Source organism: Heteronotia binoei, chromosome 1, assembly GCF_032191835.1.
Source record: "Heteronotia binoei isolate CCM8104 ecotype False Entrance Well chromosome 1, APGP_CSIRO_Hbin_v1, whole genome shotgun sequence".
NCBI lineage: Eukaryota > Metazoa > Chordata > Lepidosauria > Squamata > Gekkonidae > Heteronotia > Heteronotia binoei.
The window spans coordinates 165,789,585-165,809,407 of record NC_083223.1 but is presented as its reverse complement, the minus strand read 5'-3'; the positions used below and the strand labels follow the sequence as shown (position 1 = coordinate 165,809,407).

At 40.2% G+C, this 19,823-nt stretch overlaps 1 long non-coding RNA gene across 1 annotated transcript in view; it reads right to left on the bottom strand.

The window, feature by feature from the left end:
* The window catches only part of LOC132575192 (uncharacterized), a 49,912-nt gene extending 30,595 nt beyond the window's left edge, over nucleotides 1–19,317 (bottom strand). Inside the window, exons 1-2 of the long non-coding RNA XR_009555662.1 lie at nucleotides 19,267–19,317; nucleotides 5,709–5,782 (exon numbers count right to left, since the gene is read on the bottom strand). This is a non-coding gene — a long non-coding RNA (uncharacterized LOC132575192). The remainder of the gene's footprint in view (nucleotides 1–5,708; nucleotides 5,783–19,266) is intronic.
* Between the last annotated feature and the right edge of the window lie 506 nt (nucleotides 19,318–19,823).

The following is a 19,823-nucleotide window of genomic DNA, read 5'->3' as shown; positions in this document are numbered from 1 at the left end:
GAATGCGTTCCTCACGGAGTCTAATTGTTGTTGGTTTGAGGTTTTGACGAATAGAAGGTAGGTTCGGGTATACTTGAATCCTCAAGTCCTGAAAAGTAAGATATCCTAGCTCCTTAGCTTTGGTTAACACCATTTTTGCTTGTCTTATATCAGCGAATGAGACTAGGATGTCCCTGGGCTGACGCCTGTTGACTTTGCTTGGATTGCCGATACGATGTGCCTTTAACAAAGCAGAGTTCTTTTAATTTATAGTCCATTTTATCCAAAATTGTTTTCTCTGTGTTCTGCAGGGCTTTTTTAAACATACCTTGAAAGGTGGAGGCTGTGATTGCCTGTTCTGAGGCATCTTTTGTCTTTGCGTTTTCAGCCGCCATTTTCCCTCCCGCTGCAGCATTTTGTTTTCCCGATGCTTGATTTTCCGCATTTAAACGTGCTCTAGTTTGGACTTGCTGCTTTAATGGAGAAGGTAGATTGTCTGCTTTTTTCATGAGTCTATTTTTTGAGGATTATTTTTGTAGAGAAGTATCATTTTTTTTGCAGGAATCAGGGAGATTAGGCAGAGCCAAAGGATTAGGCATCCAACATTTCCCTCTCGACACCTGCCACCTTTAAAGAAGATCTGAAGATCAATTCAGTTTCCCATATTTACATGTTTTCAAAACCATCTTCCAAAAATGCCTGGCTGCCCACCTGATAGGGCTCATATGCATACCTAATGAATTATGTTATTAACTTCAAACACGATACAAAGTTTATACTGAAATACCTTCTAAAATATATAATAGCTGTGTCAGTTAATTCTTACTACTTTTCATCATAATAGAGAATATAAAAAACAAGGATTACAAGTTTCTCATACATCAGGCTATAGCCCTATCTTGTCAGATCTTGTCCCGGCTAGTATTTGGATGGGAGACTACCACAGAACTCCAGGGTCATGACGTGGAGGCAGGCAACAAGATATTGAAGATATTGGATTTATATCCCGCCCTCCACTCCTAAGAGTCTCAGAGCGGCTCACAATCTCCTTTACCTTCCTCCCCCGAGGTGGGTGGGGCTAAGAGAGCTCTTACAGCAGCTGCCATTTCAAGGACAACCTCTACCAGGGCTATGGCTAACCCAAGGCCATTCCAGCAGGTGCAAGTGGAGAGTGGGGAATCAAACCCGGTTCTCCCAGATAAGAGTCCACACACTTAACCACTACACCAAACTGGCTCTCAAGAAACTACCTCTTCATATCTCCTCTTCACAAGAAACTACCTCTTCATATCTCCTGTCTTGAAAAACCTAAACCGGCTGCAACTTGACCATGCTTTCCACTACCACTATAGATATGGCTATCCACTGATTTTCAACCAATACACCCATCTTTTAGCTGCATCTTCACTTCTGTATTTGTTTAGACATTATTGCCATTCTTGTATGCTTCTTGCACCTGGGCTAAATGAACTTTATATTTATTGATGTTCAATAAATTAGTTCTACCCTACGATATAACGTAACAGGCTCTTCCTTTGTTCCTTGTACCTGGCCATGCTTTTCTGTTTTAGGTCCCTGGACTAACCATTTGACATATTTAGCTAAGAGACCAGTCCAAATCTTTTCTAGCCTGCAGAAGCTTCCTCCGTGGTCCTCTTAATCAAAATCAGTAACTGTTCCCCTATATTCCTCATCATATCCGTAATAGTACACTACCCTTTTCAAAATTCCAAAACTGCCAACAGACTGAAAAAGATTGGGAGAATCCTGATCAATATTCTAAGATGTCAGTTTTTGTGATCAAATCTACTTCGTGAGCCAAAAATCTATTAGCACAACAGTTGTGATCAAGCCTATTGAAAAAAATAATTTCAGTTTATAAATGCCAAACATACAAGCATGAAAAAATAGAAAAAAAGGGAAAGGAATAAATGGAGAGAAATGGAAAGAAAGCAGGGAAGGGAAGAAATTGAAAAGAAGGGAAAGGGAGGGAGGAAGGAAGGATGGAGGGAAAACCCTTCTTACCTGCCACAGTGCAGGCCCCTGCAGCCCCTAGGCACTGGCAGTGGGCGGCCCATGAAGGAGCTCCAAACAGCATTCTCCACAGGCTGGAAGTTGGGGAAAGAGGTGGACACACAGCCAGGGCCCCCTGACCTCCATCCTCACCAAGCTCCCCTCCCCAACTTCCATCCTCCCTATTAACTTGGAGCAGTGCAGCCCAGTGCTCCTCCATGGCCTTCTACCTCCAGCACTATTGGCTAGCAGCAACAACCTCGACCATTGCTGCTAGCAGATGCTGGTGGTGGCAGGAGGGCATGGGGGAGTGCTGGGCCTCATTGCTGGCCCAAGTCTTCCCTCTCCCTGACCTTCCCTAACCTCCATTCTTGCCAGGCTCCCCTCCCTCCATCCTCTCCACTAACTGGCAGCCAGGCACTCTCCAAGCCAGGCTCTGCTACCTCCCCAGCCTGGACCTGCAGGATGGCTAGGTACAGCAGTGGCAGCAAGGCTTTGGCTATGGCAGCAGCAGCAGCACTCCCAGGTTACACCACTAGACTGGAAAGAGGGCTGCCAGGAACAGTCACCCATTATAGTTAGTGCAGATGGGGGCTAAGCAGGAGGGCAGGGCTGCTTACTACTTGGACCCCTGCATTAAGATGAAAATCTGTGTACTGGGGGCTAGAAAATGGGTTGCCCAGCACACATGGTGCAGCTCTGCGGAAACAATGCTCCTGATATATACTAACTGTTTTGGGTGCAAATATATGCTGCTACTGTATGACCAAAATCTCAGAAGCAAAGACAGTAGCTGGAAAAGATTTTCAGTGCTTGGAAGCAGAGCTTTAAGCTTTAAGCACAATGACTAACAAAATCAGAATGAACAGCAAAAAGTATAAAAAAATAAAATCAGAATGAACAGCAAAAAGCCACAAGCATAGCCACCTTCAAGAGGGGTTTAGATAAAAATATGGAGCAGAGGTCCATCAGTGGCTATTAGCCACAGTGTGTGTGTATATATATATATAAAAATTTTGGCCACTGTGTGACACAGAGTGTTGGACTGGATGGGCCATTGGCCTGATCTAACATGGCTTCTCTTATGTTCTTAAGTACTGTGGAGTATAAAGACCAAAAAACTTATAGCATAAACCTTTGTGTGATGAAGCTGATGAAAAAGCTTTTGCCACAATAAAATTCTTAGTTTCTGAGCCACAGAACTTGATATTTTGACTGAAACTGAGAATGAGACTAAATTATGCAACATAAGAGAAGTGCCAGTCAGTATGACTCAGTTCTAAGTCTAACTAAATACAAGTCTAACTAAATACATTTAGTCTAACTAAATAAGTCTAACTAAATACATTTCAAATACCTGGGCAAGAACAAAAGGGTCTTTCTCTGTTTGAGCAAGTGATAAACACTTGTTGATGTTTTCTCTCCACTCATCTGTTTTATATACATTGTGGTGTTTCACAATTAAATATTACGTATGAGTTTTTTTTATTTCTGTAATTTAATGTGGGGTTTTATATGTATGTTGCTAAGGGTCAGAATGTGGCCACTAGAGCAAGAGTGTCAAACATGCAGTTTGGGGGCTGAATCAGGCCCCTGGAGGCCCCCGAGCAACTGGCTGTCATCTGCTTCCTTTTCCGTCTCTCTTGCTTCTTTCTGCATAATTGCTTGCTTTGCAAGGCTTGATCAATTGCACAGGAGCTACAGAGTAAAACTCTATTATCTCCACTGGCTGAGGCTTCTCCCTTGGGAAGGAAAGGGGGAAGGAATAGCTTGCTTTGCCAGGCTCTCTCAATTGCACAGCAGAGCTACTGTGCCAAGCCTCTCTTCCTTCTATTGGCTGAGGCTTCTCCCTCCCCACCCTGCAGTCCCCTGGGAAAGGAAGGAAAGAACCAGAGCTTCCTTTGCCCAGTTCCCCGGATCTCATGGGAGAAATACAAAGAAAGCATCTTTAAGACCAATGATGCTAATGTTTTAAAAATGTTTTAAGTTTTTAAAAATATATATCTGTGTTTGTCTGTGTTCTTTATATAATTTATAGCTCTGCTACCTAATCTTAAATAAGTACACACATGGACCAACCCGATATGACTTGGCCCAACCTGACATGGCCTGGCCCAACAAGGTCTCATTTATGTCAGATCCGGCCCTCATAACAAATGAGTTCGACAGCCCTGCTCTAAAGTAAGAGGCGACTGGATGAGTGGTTAAAATGTGTTATAATTGGATGGCAGTTGTACCCCAGGGGGCAGAATTAACTAGTTTGTTGAGGCAGAGTTTGTTCAGCATGTAAACAGGAAAGGATTTGAGTGGGAGAACAGTGTAGAGTTTGAGAGAAATTTGTGTCCTTTGTGAAAGATATTAGCCTAAGTGGTAAGTTAGGAAATTAAGCTTTGTGGAAGTTATTAGCCAAAGTGGTGAGTAAACAAATAAGCCTTTGTGGCTAGGTCTATTTATGAAACTTTAGAGAAAGAAGCAAGCTCGACAGTAGGGCACCCCAGCCTGGCACCTGTCCTGCGCCCCTCCCCACCTGTGCCTGCCCTGCGGCATCACCGCCTGCAGGGAGGGCAGGCAAGGTGGTGCAGCAGGGAAGGGCTGGGTGGGCTGTGGGCAAGCCGTGCCTGAGCATGGCATTCTTGGAGGTGCAGCTCACCTGCAGTCCCCGCTCAGCCTTCTCAGGCAGACCCGAGAAGGTTGAGCAGGGGCTGCAGGCAAGCTGTGCCTGCGCTCTCGGAGGCACTCCAAGACTGCCCTTCTTAGGCTTCCCTAGCGTGCCCCACCCAGCTGTGTTCCTCTCTGAGCAGGGCGCATTCTTCTCTGAGCCTGCCTTCCTTTGAAACTATTATGCTTATGAAGTTTATTGAAACCGTTGTGCTGTTATACTTAAACTGTGTTGAAGAGAAAACAGTTTAATTTAGAAAAAGGACCCTCCATTTACCTCAGAGTCACCCGATCTGCTGAATAGGGATGGTCATAAACCGGGAAAATTGAGATTTGTGGGGCCTATGAACCTTCATGAACCTTTTCGTTTAATAAGCCGGTTCATAGTTTGTGATGCTGTGTGGCTTGCAAAATCCATTTAAAGAGCACAACTTGCAAGTGGACTCAGAATGCTTTCTGAGTTTCCTTGTGAGCTGCTCTGCAGCTTGCAAAAACAATTTAAAGGAATCTCTTTAAATGACTTTTGCAAGCCATGGTGGTGGTGCAACTAGCAACTGAACTCAGAAGACATTTAAACACCTGAGTTCACTCGCCAAGTTGTGGTGCTGCAGTGGCAGTTCTTGGAGAAGGTTTCTCTTTAAATGTCTTTTCCAAACCCTACTGCTGACATGTCTGCTGAAACAAACCACATGAACCTCTAAAAGCTACCTGGGAGGCTCATGGAAGGTTCATGGATGGCATGAACCAAGCTTCACAAACCATGAACAGGGCCTGGTTTGTTATGAATTTTGGTTTGTAATTCAGTTCATGCCTATCACTAATGCAGACGGTTCTGTCAATCTACCAAATATAACAAAGCCTTCCTGTTCTTTAGATTCGACTAAGAATTCTAAGGCAAGAGCCTTTGATGGCAGTGAAAATAAGTAAAAAACTCTAAGGAAGGGAAGGAGACTACTTAATACATGTTCTCTACAGAAGGGTGACTTTACAGTAGTTACATATAAGGACTCTCAGAAAAGAAAGTTTTACACAAATGTTTTTACATATTTTATCCTTACCTTTTATTAGCAACAGTGCATAACAAAGGGATATTCCATTCTACAAATACTGTTCCTTCATATTCTAAGTATATCTAGACAAAAAGAACAAAACTTAGGGCATTAAATACAATACACCATTGATAAATGTAAAGTAATGAATTATAACTCCAAACCCATATTAGAGTTGTATGCAATTACTGTATTGTATTTTTAAAATTTATTTATTTAATGTAATTTAATTTAATTTACCTTAAATTTCTACCCTACTCCGCAAGCGGATTCAGGGCAGCTAACAGTCAATTTAGATATTTGCATGTACAATTTAAAAACCAATAAAATACAATTACAATTAAAACATTCTAAAAAACATTTTATGGTGCTGTCTTTAATATAGGCAGATTCTTTTCCTGATGGTGATCATATAGTAATCATAGCTCTTTAGAGATGTGGGGTGGCAGTCTTCTCCCGGGTCAAATGTTAAATGCCTGCTGGAACAGTTCTGCCTTGCAGGCCCTGCAGAAGCTAGAAAGATCCCACAGGGCTCTTACAGCCTCTGGGAGGACATTCCACATTCCTGGTGCTGCCACCGAGAAGGCCCTAACCCTTGTGGAGTATAACCTGGCTTCCTTTGGTCCAGGGATGGACAGTAGTTTTTGTGTCCCTGAACACAGTGCTCACTGGGGAACACGCGGAGAAAGGCGGTCCCGTAGATAGGCAGGCCCCCAACCATAAAGGGCTTTAAAGGTCAATACCAACACCTTGAAACGGACTCAGAACACAATAGATAGCCAGTGCAGCTCTTTCATCACTGGCTGAATGTGCTTTCAATGAGGGAGCCCCATTAACAGCCGCATCGTAGCGTTCTGCACTAGCTGTAGTTTCCCAGTCAGAGTCAAGGGTAGCCCCACGTAGAGAGCATTACAGTGATCTATTCTCGAGGTGACCGTAGCGTAGATCACCATTGCTAAGTTGGCATGCTCCAGGAAGGGGACCAACTGCCATACCTGCCAAAGATAGAAAAAAGCAGATCTGGTAGTGGCTGCTACCTCGGCCTCCATTGTGAGAGAAGACTCCAGGAGTAATTCCAAGCTCTTGACTTTAGGGGCCGGTATTAATGACACCCCGTCAAGAGCCAGTAAAGGGATGTCCATTCCCTGACCACCCAGACTCAGATAGAGAACCTCCATCTTCACTGGATTCAACTTCAACCGACTCAGCCTGAGCCAAGATGCTACGGCTTGAAGAGCCAGGTCTAGATTTTCCGGGATACAGTCAGACTGGCCACCCATCAATAGATAGAGCTGGGTGTCGTCTGCATATTGGTGACATCCCAGCCCATCTCTCCTGACAATCTGGGCAAGGTGGTGCATGTAGATGTTAAATAACATCGGGGACAGAACCGCACCCTGTGGTACACCACATATAAGTGGGTGCCTTTAGAATGATTCCTACCCTATCACCACCCTTTGTCCCCGACCTTGGAGAAAAGAGGCCAACCACTGCAAGGCAGACCCCTGAATTCCCATGTCGGCAACGCGGCTAGACAGTAGCTGATGGTCAACCATATTGAATGTGGCTGACAGGTCTAATAGTAATAGCACCGCTGAGCTGCCCTGATCCAGATGTCGTATGAGGTCATCTATGTACACAAACACAATGAATTATGAAGTTGTATTAGTTTGTTTATGTAAGGCAGGGGTGTCAAACTCATTTGTTAGGAGGGCCAGATCTGACACAAATGGGACTTTGTGGGGCCGGGCCATGAGTGTCATAAAATATGTCAGGTAGTGGAGATATAAACTTTATAATAGATACAAACACAATTAAAGGTATTTTTTAAAACTTAAAATGCAAACATGCTTAAAACTCTTCCAATGGTTTAAGTTGGAAAAGTGGGAGACTAGTAGAATTTGGCAATGCAATTTTAAAAATAAATCAAGAAAAAGCACAAGGCTCTGTGGAAACAATGAAATGGCATTGTAAACTTCTCTCCACCAGTCTACTCAGATTGGAAAAGCCTTTCTGGTATAATATCCCCCTTTTGCTGTGGAGTCCCACATTAGAGTACTCACTAGATTAGGTCCAGTCAGGAGATCATATAGTAATCATAGCTCTTTAGAAAGCATCAACCCTTGTTTGCAAGGACACAACTCCAGGAAGCATGAGTTTCAGCTAGCTATAGGAAAACTGAAAATGTAACCATCTTCACTCCATTTGAAACCATTGCAGAGTACAGACAAAGCTGCAAGGAAAATGTGGAATGGCTCTTAAAATCCACCACACGTTTTCCTTGCAGCAGCCAGCAAAGAAAGGCAGGAAGAACCTGGGACTCAGCCTGCAAGCTTCAAAGGGTGCTTCAAAGAGCCTTTGAAGCTCCCAGGCTAAAACTGAAAGAGTCTCAGCCTGGAAGCTTCAAAGAGCCTGGGAGCTTCAAAGGGTAAGGACAGGAGGGGAGGAGGGGGGAGAAAAGGGCCCCGTGGGCCTGATCAAAGCCTTGGGCAGGCCGGATCTGGCCCACAGGCCGGGTGTTTGACACCCTAAGACATTCTATGTGTGGTCATCTATAGAAATGGACATGACCCAAAAAAATGAGGTTCAAGATGGTATATTGTGTGCCTGGTTTGTGAACCATGAACTGTCACAAACTTTTAGGAGCTAAACAAACTGGTTCAGTTCAGGAGGTAATTATATGGTAGAACGCACCTCACAGCATGCTAGAAACACTGAACTTGCAGAGGATCTCCAGCTGACCATCCTCTACCTGCTCTCCAAGTTTGACAAACAATGGATTTATGAGGTCCAAGTTATGCACCCCAAGAATGTGCCCCCACCCTCCATGATTTCCAATGGAGGCAAGAAAGCAGCAAAAAAAAAAGGCAAGGGCAATAGAAGCCCAGTAGAACAGAATCAAAGTCCCAGAGAATCTCTGCAGTAGAAACTGAAGGTGGAGGGCATTTTTGCAAGGCCAGCAAAACCAGTGCCACTGTGTAGTGCAAACCCAACAGGACTAAGGTCAAGTCAGAGAATTTCTGTACTAGAAACTGAAGTTGATGGGGGGCATTTTTGCAAGCCCAGCAGAACCAGTGCAATGAACAGAGTTCCCAGCAGTATCAGTGCAATTAGGGTTCCCAGCAGAATCCAGTGCCATTGTGTTAATGTCAGCTCAATAAGGCTGATGTCTAGCACAGAATCACACTCCAAGCCGTGAGGGGGGGGGGGGGGTTTCAAGCAGTGTTCAAGCAGACCATTACTAGAACTGAGTGAGGAAAAGGTATAGAAATGGGCTAACTTTGAGAATGCAGTCAATAGAGGTATTGGAAGATTTGGCATCTTTTCTATAGTGTCGACAAAAGATCTAAAAGTAGTAACGGGGCCCAGAAGAGTATCTTTAGAAACCTGGATGAAATGGTACCCCCAGTGGTTAGGAAAGGTCTCAAGATGGACACCCCTAGAAGCTATTGTTAAGGATGTGCAAGATATAAAATGGGGGGAAAGGTTAAAAAATAAAGGCTATTATAGAGTGGGTGATATGTTTAGGGCAGGTAAACTAAAACCTTTACAGGAAATTACAGAAGAGATAGGTAAACAATACTGGTTAAAAATAGCAGGTTTACACAAGGCTGTCAAAAAGATCAGTGAAAAGGGAGAGCTCTGGTTAGATGCACCAATGGAAGAGATATACAAAGTATTGGGCAAACAAAGGAAGGGTCTAGTGGGGTTATTATATAGAAAAATGATATCAAATAAAGATAAAACAATAGAATTGGAGTCGTGAAGGCCAGATAACAGAGAGGTTGGCTGGGAAAATCCTGGAAGGTCTAGAGGGGATTAAAGTAATCAAATTTAAAGAACTGGAATATAAATTCCTTACAAAATGGTATAGGACACCCGCACAATTAGCTAATATATTCCCAGGAATGAGTTCCAAGTGCTGGCATTGCAAACAAACTAAGTGTTGGTTCACACATATGTGGTGGGAATGCGAAGAGGTTAAGCCCTTTGGAGGGAAATTATCGAAATTATCAGAAAAGTCTGTAATGCAACATTAACCATCGGCTTTAACCTGATATTGTTAAATACAATAGGATGTCCGGTACTAAACAGACCCACTCAAAACCTTGCCAAGGTGATGATATTAGCGGGGAAGGCGGTTATTGCTATGGGTTGGAAAGATAAAAGTAAATGGTCAATAGAAATCTGGCACAATTATTTGTTTGATTTCATACAGTCTGACATCGTGGCATCACTCACCAAGGATTCAATGTGGGAAGATAAAGCCAAGGAAATCGAGTCCAGATGGAAGCTCTATTTAGAATGGATGTCGGATCAAAGAAGGGAGGACATTTAGTGGAAGATCAAGACTTTGTGCCCGTGACTGAGGGGGAAAGATTAAGAGCAGATGGGGAGGGATGGGGGGGGGGGGGTGGAAGGGCTTTTTGTAAATGGAACAAACATACGTTGTAATGCTCATTTTTATAAGAGTTAATAAAAATAATATTGTGAAAAAATAGAAAAAATATATAACTTTATTAGTTCTGTCGGCACAATCCAAAGCGGTTTCCTCTCATCACCATATTTCTTATATTTAAACCATGTCTTTAACAAATTACTTCTTATATAATGATGTGAGAAAAAACCATCCATCTTACTTTTCCCATAACATAAGTATGCATGCCAACCAAAAGTATTTCCATGGCCTTCTAGTGTTAATAATTTTTTATTTAATAACATTATCCATTCCTTTGCCCACACCAACAAACTGCGTCACGATATAATTTTAAATCCGGCACTTGAAAACCTCCTCTTTCTTTAGCATCCATCAAGATCTTCATTTTAATTCTTGGTTTCTTGCCAGCCCATATGAATTCTGTAAGTTTCCTCTGCCATTTATTAAATTGCTTATTTTCTTTCACTATTGGAATTGTCTGGAACAAGAACATGATCCTTGGTAATACATTCATCTTAATTGCCGATATTCTACCCAGTATGGACAGGTTCAACCTATTCCATTTTAATAAATCTCCATCAATTTTCCGCCAGAGCTTTTCATAGTTATTTTTGTATAAATCAATATTCTTTGTTGTGATTTCTACTCCTAGATATTTTACTTTAGAAACCACTTCACAATTTGTTAAATTTTGTAATTCTGCCTGTTTACTCTTTGACATATTTTTACACAGAAATTTTGACTTTTCTTTATTCACATAAAAGCCTGCCAGTTCACCATATTCTTTAATTTTTTTAAGCTGTGTAACTTGAGTTGGGTTTTCGTTTATAAACATAACATCATCTGCAAAACCTCTGTATTTGTAAGAACAACCTTTCAATTTCAGACCCTCTATCTCCTTATCTTCTTGGACTTGCATAAGCAATATCTCGAAAGTCATTATAAATATCAATAGGGATAGAGGGCATCCTTGTCTTGTTCCTCTACTAATTACCATTTTCTCTGTCAAATCTGCATTAATACAGTCTTGCTAATTGGTCAGTATATATCGCTTTTACCATTCGCTCAAAGTCTTCACCCAATCTCAATTTCTCCATTACTGCAAACATAAATTCCCAATGTACATTGTCAAAAGCTTTCTCTACATCTGCAAAGAACAAAGCCACTTCTTTTTCTGGATGTTTATCATAGTATTCAATTATATCAATTACAGTTCTAATATTATCTCTGATCTGCCTTCTGGGAAGAAACCCTGCTTGTTCTTCTTTAATAAAATTATTCAAATGCTGCTTCATGCATTCTGTTAGTTTACTAGCATATATTTTATAATCATTATTAAGTAATGAAATTGGTCTATAATTTTTTTTCATTTGTGGCATTTGTCTTCTTTCAGAATTAATGAGATTACTGCTTCTTTCCAGGTATTAGGTAGCTTCCCCTCAACTCTTATAATGTTCATCAATTTCAGAAGCTTTGGAAGTAGAGTCTCCTTCAAAACTTTGTAATACTTTGCTGTAAATCCATCTGGACCAGGAGCTTTCCCCAATTTCATTGAATTAATTGCCGCCTCTATTTCTTCTTTTTCAATCGGGTCATTTAACATTTTCTTCATATTTTCAGTTAAAGGTTTTACATTTATTTTCTGTAAAAATGTCTCTATTTTTCCTTTATCCACCACGTGGCATTTAAACCATTTCGCATAATATTTATAAAATTCTCTTTTAATTCCTTCCTGATGCACAATTTCTTTATCTCCCGAAATTATTTTATTGATAGTTTTATTTTCCCTTTTTCGTTTCATTTGCCAGGCCAAGTATTTTCCCAGTTTGTTAGCACTCTCAAAAGATTTTTGTTGAAGCCTTTTTAAATTCCATTCCACCTCTTTATTTAGCAAATGTCTTAGTTGTTCTTGTAGAACTGTAATTTCCTTTGAGATTTTCTTTTTTCCTGGCCTTTTTTTGAGTTCCCTCTCTCTCTTTCCAATTTCTTTTTGTAAATCCATCATTTGTTTTTCTTTAACTTTTTTGTCCTTATTATTCAGTGTGATTAAAATGCCTCTCATTACTGCTTTGTATGCATCCCACACTGTTTGGTATTGGACATCATTATTTTCATTTATTTGAAAGAAAGCTTTGGTCTCTTTCTCCAGAGCCTCTATTACCTCTTTTTTCTGCAGTAAGTCTTCATTTATCCGTCATCTCAAAGTCTTTTTAGTGTCCTTCGCAAACCACATTATTGGGTTGTGATCTGCACTTATTTTAGGAAGGATCTCTATTTTTTTTTTGTTATCAACCCCAATTTTTTTGTAATCCATAACATATCAATCCTTGAGAAAGAGTTATGTCTTGCTGAAAAGAATGTATAGTCTCGCACTGTATCCACACAGTTTTCTTGTTTAACTAATTCAAAAAAAGATTTTGGCAATTTCCCGTCTTTATTTTTTTTCCCCCAGATCTGTCCAAAATATTCTTAACCATTCCATTCAAGTCTCCCATTATCATAATTTGCTCATATGTCACTTGGTCAAGTTGTTGCGTAATGTCCTTAAAGAAAGAGTCTTTAGCTCCATTAGGAGCATACAATCCCAATAACAAAGTTCTTTTGTGGTTTAGCATCACTTCCACTGCAATAAACCTACCATCATCGTCTTTAAAGATCAGTTTTGGTTCTAAGTCCTGCTTCACATAAAAAACCACGCCTTTTTTTTTTCTTCTTGGTCAGTAAAAAAAATTCCAAACCTAATTGCTTATTCCATAAAAAAATTGTAATCCAATTGTTTAATATGTACTTCTTGCAAACAAATAATGTTACACTTTTGCTTTCCAATCCATTTCAAGATAATAATTTGTAATCCATCGTGATTTTCTGGTTTTAATCTGCACCCCCAAATTCTTTATTTTTGATCAGAAATTTCTCCATATCTTGCACTCTTGTGATGGTACATCTCTTCCCTTTGTATTCAAAACCCACACCTTCTGGAAAAATCCACCTATATCTCAGTTCACTCTTTCTCAACTGATCTGTCAATTTTTTATATAGTTTCCTGTCACTTAGAACTTTTCTTGGTAATTCTTTCATGATTCTGAATTCACTGCCCTCCACCACCAAATTACCATCATATTGTTTACTTAAAATTCTACCCGCCAGGTCTCTTGTTACACATCTTACTACCACATCCCTTGGTAGTTTATTTTTCCTTGCATACCCTGAATTGATCCTGTAAACATAGTCATAGAAATAGTTAGTCTCTTCAGGATCATCGCCAACAAATTCAGCAATAATCCTTATTATGTATGTTCTTAAGTCCATTCCATCTTTTTCAGGCACCCCTCTCAAACGTATCTGGTTTTCCATTAATTTGCAATCTTGCAGTACTGCTTTTTCCTGCATTTTTTAAATAGTGGAATCCACTGTGTTAATTTTTACATCATGGTCTGACACTTTATCTTCAACATCTTGAATTGTTTTTGAAATTGCTTTAACTTCTTTAGTGAGTGCCTCTATATCTTTTTTTAATTCCTTCTTGCTTTCACTTACAGATTCTTTAATCATCTTCACCAGTCTTGCTTCCATGGCATCCATTTGTTCTTTTTTTCAGATTTTTTAACTTCTTCTAGTGTCTTGGCTCTTGTCTGTATCGGTTTCCCTGGCTTTTGGGCTGACATTACTGCCTTTCCATTGTAAATATAGGCACTGAAGTTGATGTCACCAAAACTTTTGAAACTATACAGTCTTATAGATTAGGGCATGCCCTTTCAGATAAGTCCAAAATCACCGTCCTCCTAAGCTCCAAAGCCAAGATATTAATTTTTAAAGTTTTAAAATTTCCAAAATGGAGGCTGCGCGATTTTTTCTTCATTTCTCAAAATAAATAAATAAATTATAAATTGCTCCCAGATAGCTTTAAATCACACAGTCCAGTATATTTGACCTTCAAATGTTGATATTTATTGGCTCCGCTCTTTTTAACTGTCCCGTTCTTTTTAAAAAAAAAATTACAAAAAATTACCTTCTTATAATGGCTGCCGATGTTTCTTTATGGTTACAATCCTAGAGAGGCTTATTTTTTCCTCTTCTTTTATGGCCACCACTTTCCTTTCTTGCCACGAAGTCTCGTTCTCTATGATATAGAAGTCTTGTGATATTTCTATGATGTCACTTCCTGTGACGTCTTGTTGTTCTGCAGTTCTCTTCTAGTATCGGAGGGGGTAGCTGACCACAGGTATGTACAATTCCAATTTTCCCCCTTTTTAGTCGTTGCTTTAATTTTCACAATTCCAATTTTTCCCTACCTCCTTCTTCTTTGTTTTAGTGTCTAATATTAGCATCGAGTCCTTTATTTTTCTTCCAAATAAATCTTAATTTAGTCCCGGAACAATAGATAAAGATCTTTACCTTTTAAAGACGTGATCCTTCAAAAGTACCGGTCAAATTCCATTAGATATTAATTAGTCCCAAAGAAGCTTTGGCTCATGATGAATTTAAGTCAATTTAATGACTCCAGATATCCTCTGTAGACGTTGGAATGCGATTCTTCTCTGGAGACTCTTCAAAGCCAAAAAGAAACCCCAGTGGAATTCCTCATCAGCCAAAGTAAATCTCCTCAGAATTTTATAAGCATGTCTTGGCCACCTTCTTGTCTAGAAGATGTGGACAGCAGGCATTAAAACATCTTCTCTGCCCAGAACAGAGGGTCTGGTCTGCTCCTCACTGAGAAGCACGTCAATCCCCCATGAATACAAAACTGGAAGCCCATGTTGAGAATATACTATTGTAATGCTGTCTACATGAGGCTACCCTTGATTCAGATCCAGAAGTTACAGCTGGTGCAGAATGTGGCGACCAGACTGTTGATGGGGCTCCCTTGACAGGAGCACATTCAACCTGCGCTAAAAACGCTGCACTGGCTGCCTGTTGGGTTCCGAATCCGGTTCAAGGTGCTGGTGCTGACCTTTAAAGCCCTATATGGCCTAGGATCTGTCTGTCTGAGTGACTGCCTCTCCCCACAAGTTCCCCAGAGAGCACTGTGCTCTGGAACTAAAAATCTCCATCCCCAGGCCAAAGGAGGCCAGGCTGAGTTCCACCAGGGCAAGGGCCTTCTCAGTGGAAGCACCAGTTTTACGGAACACCCTCCTGGAGGCTATCAAGGCCGTCTGGGACCTCTCTCAATTCTGCAGGGCCTGTAAACAGAACTGTTTCAACGTGCACACAACATCTAAGATGGGATTGATCTTGGATCAATTGGATTGATTGCTGCTACCAACAACAGTAGTAACATCTCTGAGGACTATCAATGTTTATTGTGAAATGCTGAAAGAACTCTCTGAAAACTTGCCTGTTTTATATTGAAGTACAGCAGCATAGTGTTTTATGTTTAATGTTTTGTAATGTTGTGTCTGTAATGCTGTACTTGTTTTTAGATGCCACTTGGCCTGTTAACCACCCTAAGTCCATTTCCGGAGAGGGTGGGATATAAATATGATGTGATAAATAAATATTATTATATAACAGCTTTTAATGTAACATTTCTGGTAATTTCTGCTCTTTGATCATAATTAATAATTTATTCATTCATCTGTAGGGATGATGGTGGTAGAAAGGTTAATGATGACTGTCTTTCCTACTTTATTTGTTGCATCTTATCCTATTCTGTTGAATTCTGGTTTGCTGGCTGGGTACATGTACTATAAGGAAATTCAACCCCCTATCCATATTATTCCAAATAGCCTGTTAGGTACAGGGATCCTACTGGGTATGTTTTACTCTACTGTAGGCATGTCCAGCTTCTAACAGGTCATGATCTATTTTTTTCCGGACAAAAGTGCTGGTGATCTGCCACCACGAAAATTAAGTTTTCCACACACACCCCTCACAAATTTACAATGCACCTTCTGTCATTTACTGGTAAGCAACAAAAGCAAAAACAAAACAGAGAGATGAAGATCCAGAAAGAACTGCAAACAGTTTTTCTTAAATTTTTACTGCTATAACTTTAACTGTCTTAATAACTTTAACTTTTATTGAGTAATTTGTGTTAAATGTAGGTCAAGTATCGATCCAGGCTGATCTTGCGCAATCTGTAAAATTTCACTCTTGCTAATTAGTGAGACGTCTGAGCCTGCATTTCATCCACCAACTTTTTGAAGTTGGGTGAATACTGTATGAAGGCCAGTCTCAGGGAATCCTGGAGATGTTCATCTGTCATGTTGGAACGCTGTGTACTCTTTGTCATTTTCAGATGGGAAAATGCAAATTCACACAAATAAGTTGAACCGAAACAGGAGTGTACAGCTTCACTGCATCTTCTCAAGTTGGGAAATTTGCCTCTAGGCACTAGCTTCCAAAACGATTCTTGCTCAGTGCGGGTCTTGAGAAAAACGTCATTTTGAAGGGTTGCTATTTCGTTTTCAAGAGATGCCTTATTCAATGAGTAATTTTTACTGATAGCAGCTGCAGTTTCCTTAATGTCCATATCTGCTTTGAATGGGTACAAGTGCTCCACAATTTTTTCAATTCCTTGGAAGTCACGGAATCTTTTTTCGCATTCCTGAATAACAGATAATAATAATAATAATAATAATAATAATAATAATAATAATAATAATAATAATAATAATAATAATAATAATAATAAATTTTATTTCTATCCCGCCCTCCCCACCTCAGCAGGCTCAGGGCGGCTAACAACATTTTATAAAAACATACAATGATAATAATAAAACCTTTAAGTTTAACAATATAAAACATCAACAATAAACTTAATAACATTAAAAACCAGTTCAATAAATACAGTTATTCTGCGGTATAGTTCTTCAACCGCATTGGCGGCTCCTTAATTTCTGATCTTCCTAACAGTCCGGGTGTGCAAATTTAAAAAGGACGGTCTTGCAGGCCCTGCGGAACTGCTCAAGGTTCCGCAGGGCCCGCACCTCCTCGGGGAGTCGGTTCCACAGAGCAGATTTCTGTCACATACTTCTTGTTCTGAAAAACAGAATTTGGATATTGTCCCAGATGGTCCTGCGTATTAGGAAAATGATCAAAAGTGTTGTTTGCAAGGTCAGTCATCATTAACTCAAATTTGCTCTTCTAGGATGAAACTGTACTCATCATCTCGCCAATGCATTTGTTTTTACCTTGTAGTTCAATGTTCATATCCCTTAGTTTGCCTGTAAAATCAGCGAGAAATGCCAGATCACATAACCACTCACCTTCCAACTCTGCTTTGTCATCTCCCCTCTCTTTCAAAAACCTTATTTCATTCAGCAAATCACGAAATCTTTGCAGAAATTTGTGCCTACTTAGCCACCTTACATCTGTGCGCAAAATGATTTCTGCTGCCCCTTCATCAAGAGTAAGATTGAAAAGCCGTCTTTGAAGTGATCTTCCACGAACTGAATTTACAATTTTGAAAGTGATGTCCATGACAGTCTTTGTATTGAGTCTCTTGGTTGCCAAAACTTGCTGGTGAATGATGCAGTGGTAAGAAAGGAAATCTGGAAAGTCGTCATGCTGTCTACAGAGGCCTATAAAACCATTAACCTCACCTGTCATTGCTCTTGCTCCAACAGTAGTGATAGAAACAAGTTTATGCAATGGAAGATGACACTTTGTCACAAAAGAATGGAAAGAGCTGAATATTTCCTGACCTGTAGTTCTCCCTTTTAAAGAAATCATTCCAAGTAGTTCTTCTTTAACACTGAAGTCTTCAAAAACCATCCGGATAAAGACTAGTAACTGGGCTATGTCTCTTATGTCTATAGATACATCCAATTGGAGTGAGAAAGCAACACCAACTGAAACATCCTCCAATAATTGTTCAGTTGTGTCTCCACACATCTTTTCTATTCGCCGCATGACGGTGTTTCTTGACAATTGTACACCTTGAACAGCAGCTATGATCTCTTTCGTATTCTTAAATCCTTCAAAAAGATTGTCTGCTGCTTCAAGAAAACAATCTTTTACAAATTCTCCTTCATTGAAAGGTTTGCATTTCTTTATGATCAGGTTGCTGACCTTGAAGGATGCCATAGTTGCATTGACCGAATGTGACCTTGGCTTTGCCATCAACTGTTTTTGTGCAGCCAATTTAGATTTAAGTTCTTCGAGCTTCAGTTTATGAATTTCACTTTTGGGTGGAAAATCAGTATCAAACTTATTGCTATGCAGAGCCTTATAATGATGCTCCAGATTACATTTTTTGGGCAAGGATACAGCAGCTTTACAAAGTAGGCAACAGCACTTGTCTTTCACCATGATGAAGTAGTCCATTTCCCATTCATCATGAAAGAGGTAGGTTTTGCTCTTCTTTGGAACACTCATCTTCGTTATACTGGGGTGGCTGGGGTGCTAAGTTAACAGGCTGAATCTGTTCCAAAACTGTCAGTATCCCAAAGTATTAAAGATCAACAGGAACTGAAGATCTCTGGATGATGCCAAAACCACATATGCAGTTCTAAAAGTAAAAATAAGAATTCATCATACTGGCACCAATAATCAAATGCCACCACACCAAACAATCATCCAAAAACCCCAAACACCTGTCCAGCAAACCATGAGACCAAGTGGGGCTGGTGATCTACCTCTGACCCCTCCGCGATCTATTGGTAGATCACGATCTACCTGTTGGACATACCTGCTCTACTGGGAAGAATACTATCCTGAGTTTGTGCCTTCCAGGTTGTGTGGACTTCGTGACATTCTAGCATAGCCATATGTAGGTTAATTCCATTCATGTATGGCTGATGGTGCATTGTTGGCTTCCACCCTATGTGTTTTCCATATTGCCATGAATTCTAGCAGTGCTTATATAATTTATGATTTAAAGTGATACTGGGTTTTTTAAAGCTTGTTTTGGAGATGCACAGGAGTCTAAGTGATGATAATGCTATGTCAGTGTTAGCAAACAACTGATACAGTAGTGTATAGATTAGTTCTGCTAGTGTCCCCAACTACCATCATTCATTCTTCATCCACTTGTCCACATAATCCTACCACACGATCAATCAACAGTATACAGCACAAAATTACAACTGTATTGTTCACTGCAGTAACACAACATTCATCTCTGTGGAGAAGGTAGTAACACAAATTAAGCCAGACCGTTTTCATACTTTGATCATAAGCACTTACAGTAGTTCTTGTGGACAAGATAAAATAGTATCCAGAACTAGTCTTATATCTGAAAGTAAAATAAAGAAAACTTTAGCCTCTTGTCCCAATGCGCCTATAATTGTTGCCAGCATTCTACCCAAGAGCAAACCAGCAATGTTCATAAAGCAAAATGAATGAAGTAGAATCCATGGCACCTTTAAGACCAACAGAGTTTCATTCTGGGTATAAGAAAGCAAGTGAAAGCTTATACCCAGAATGAAACTGTTAGTCTTAAAGGTGCCACTGGACTTAAACTTTGTTCTATTGCTTCAGACCAACACAGCTTACCCACCTGAATCTATGAAACATAATGTGTTTCAATATGCTATTTTACAATAAAGACTAAACACCTTGGCTTCCTTATGTTGCTTTCACAGATTTCTCAGGGTTCTTTTAGCAATGATTCACATATTATGGAGTACACAAGTTAATGCTGGGTTCCTTCCTATCCCACATCAGACACAAGTAACTGCATGTGCAGTACCCTATTCAGATAAGGACCATGGAATGTGTGGAAAATAGCTTTACTGCTGAGC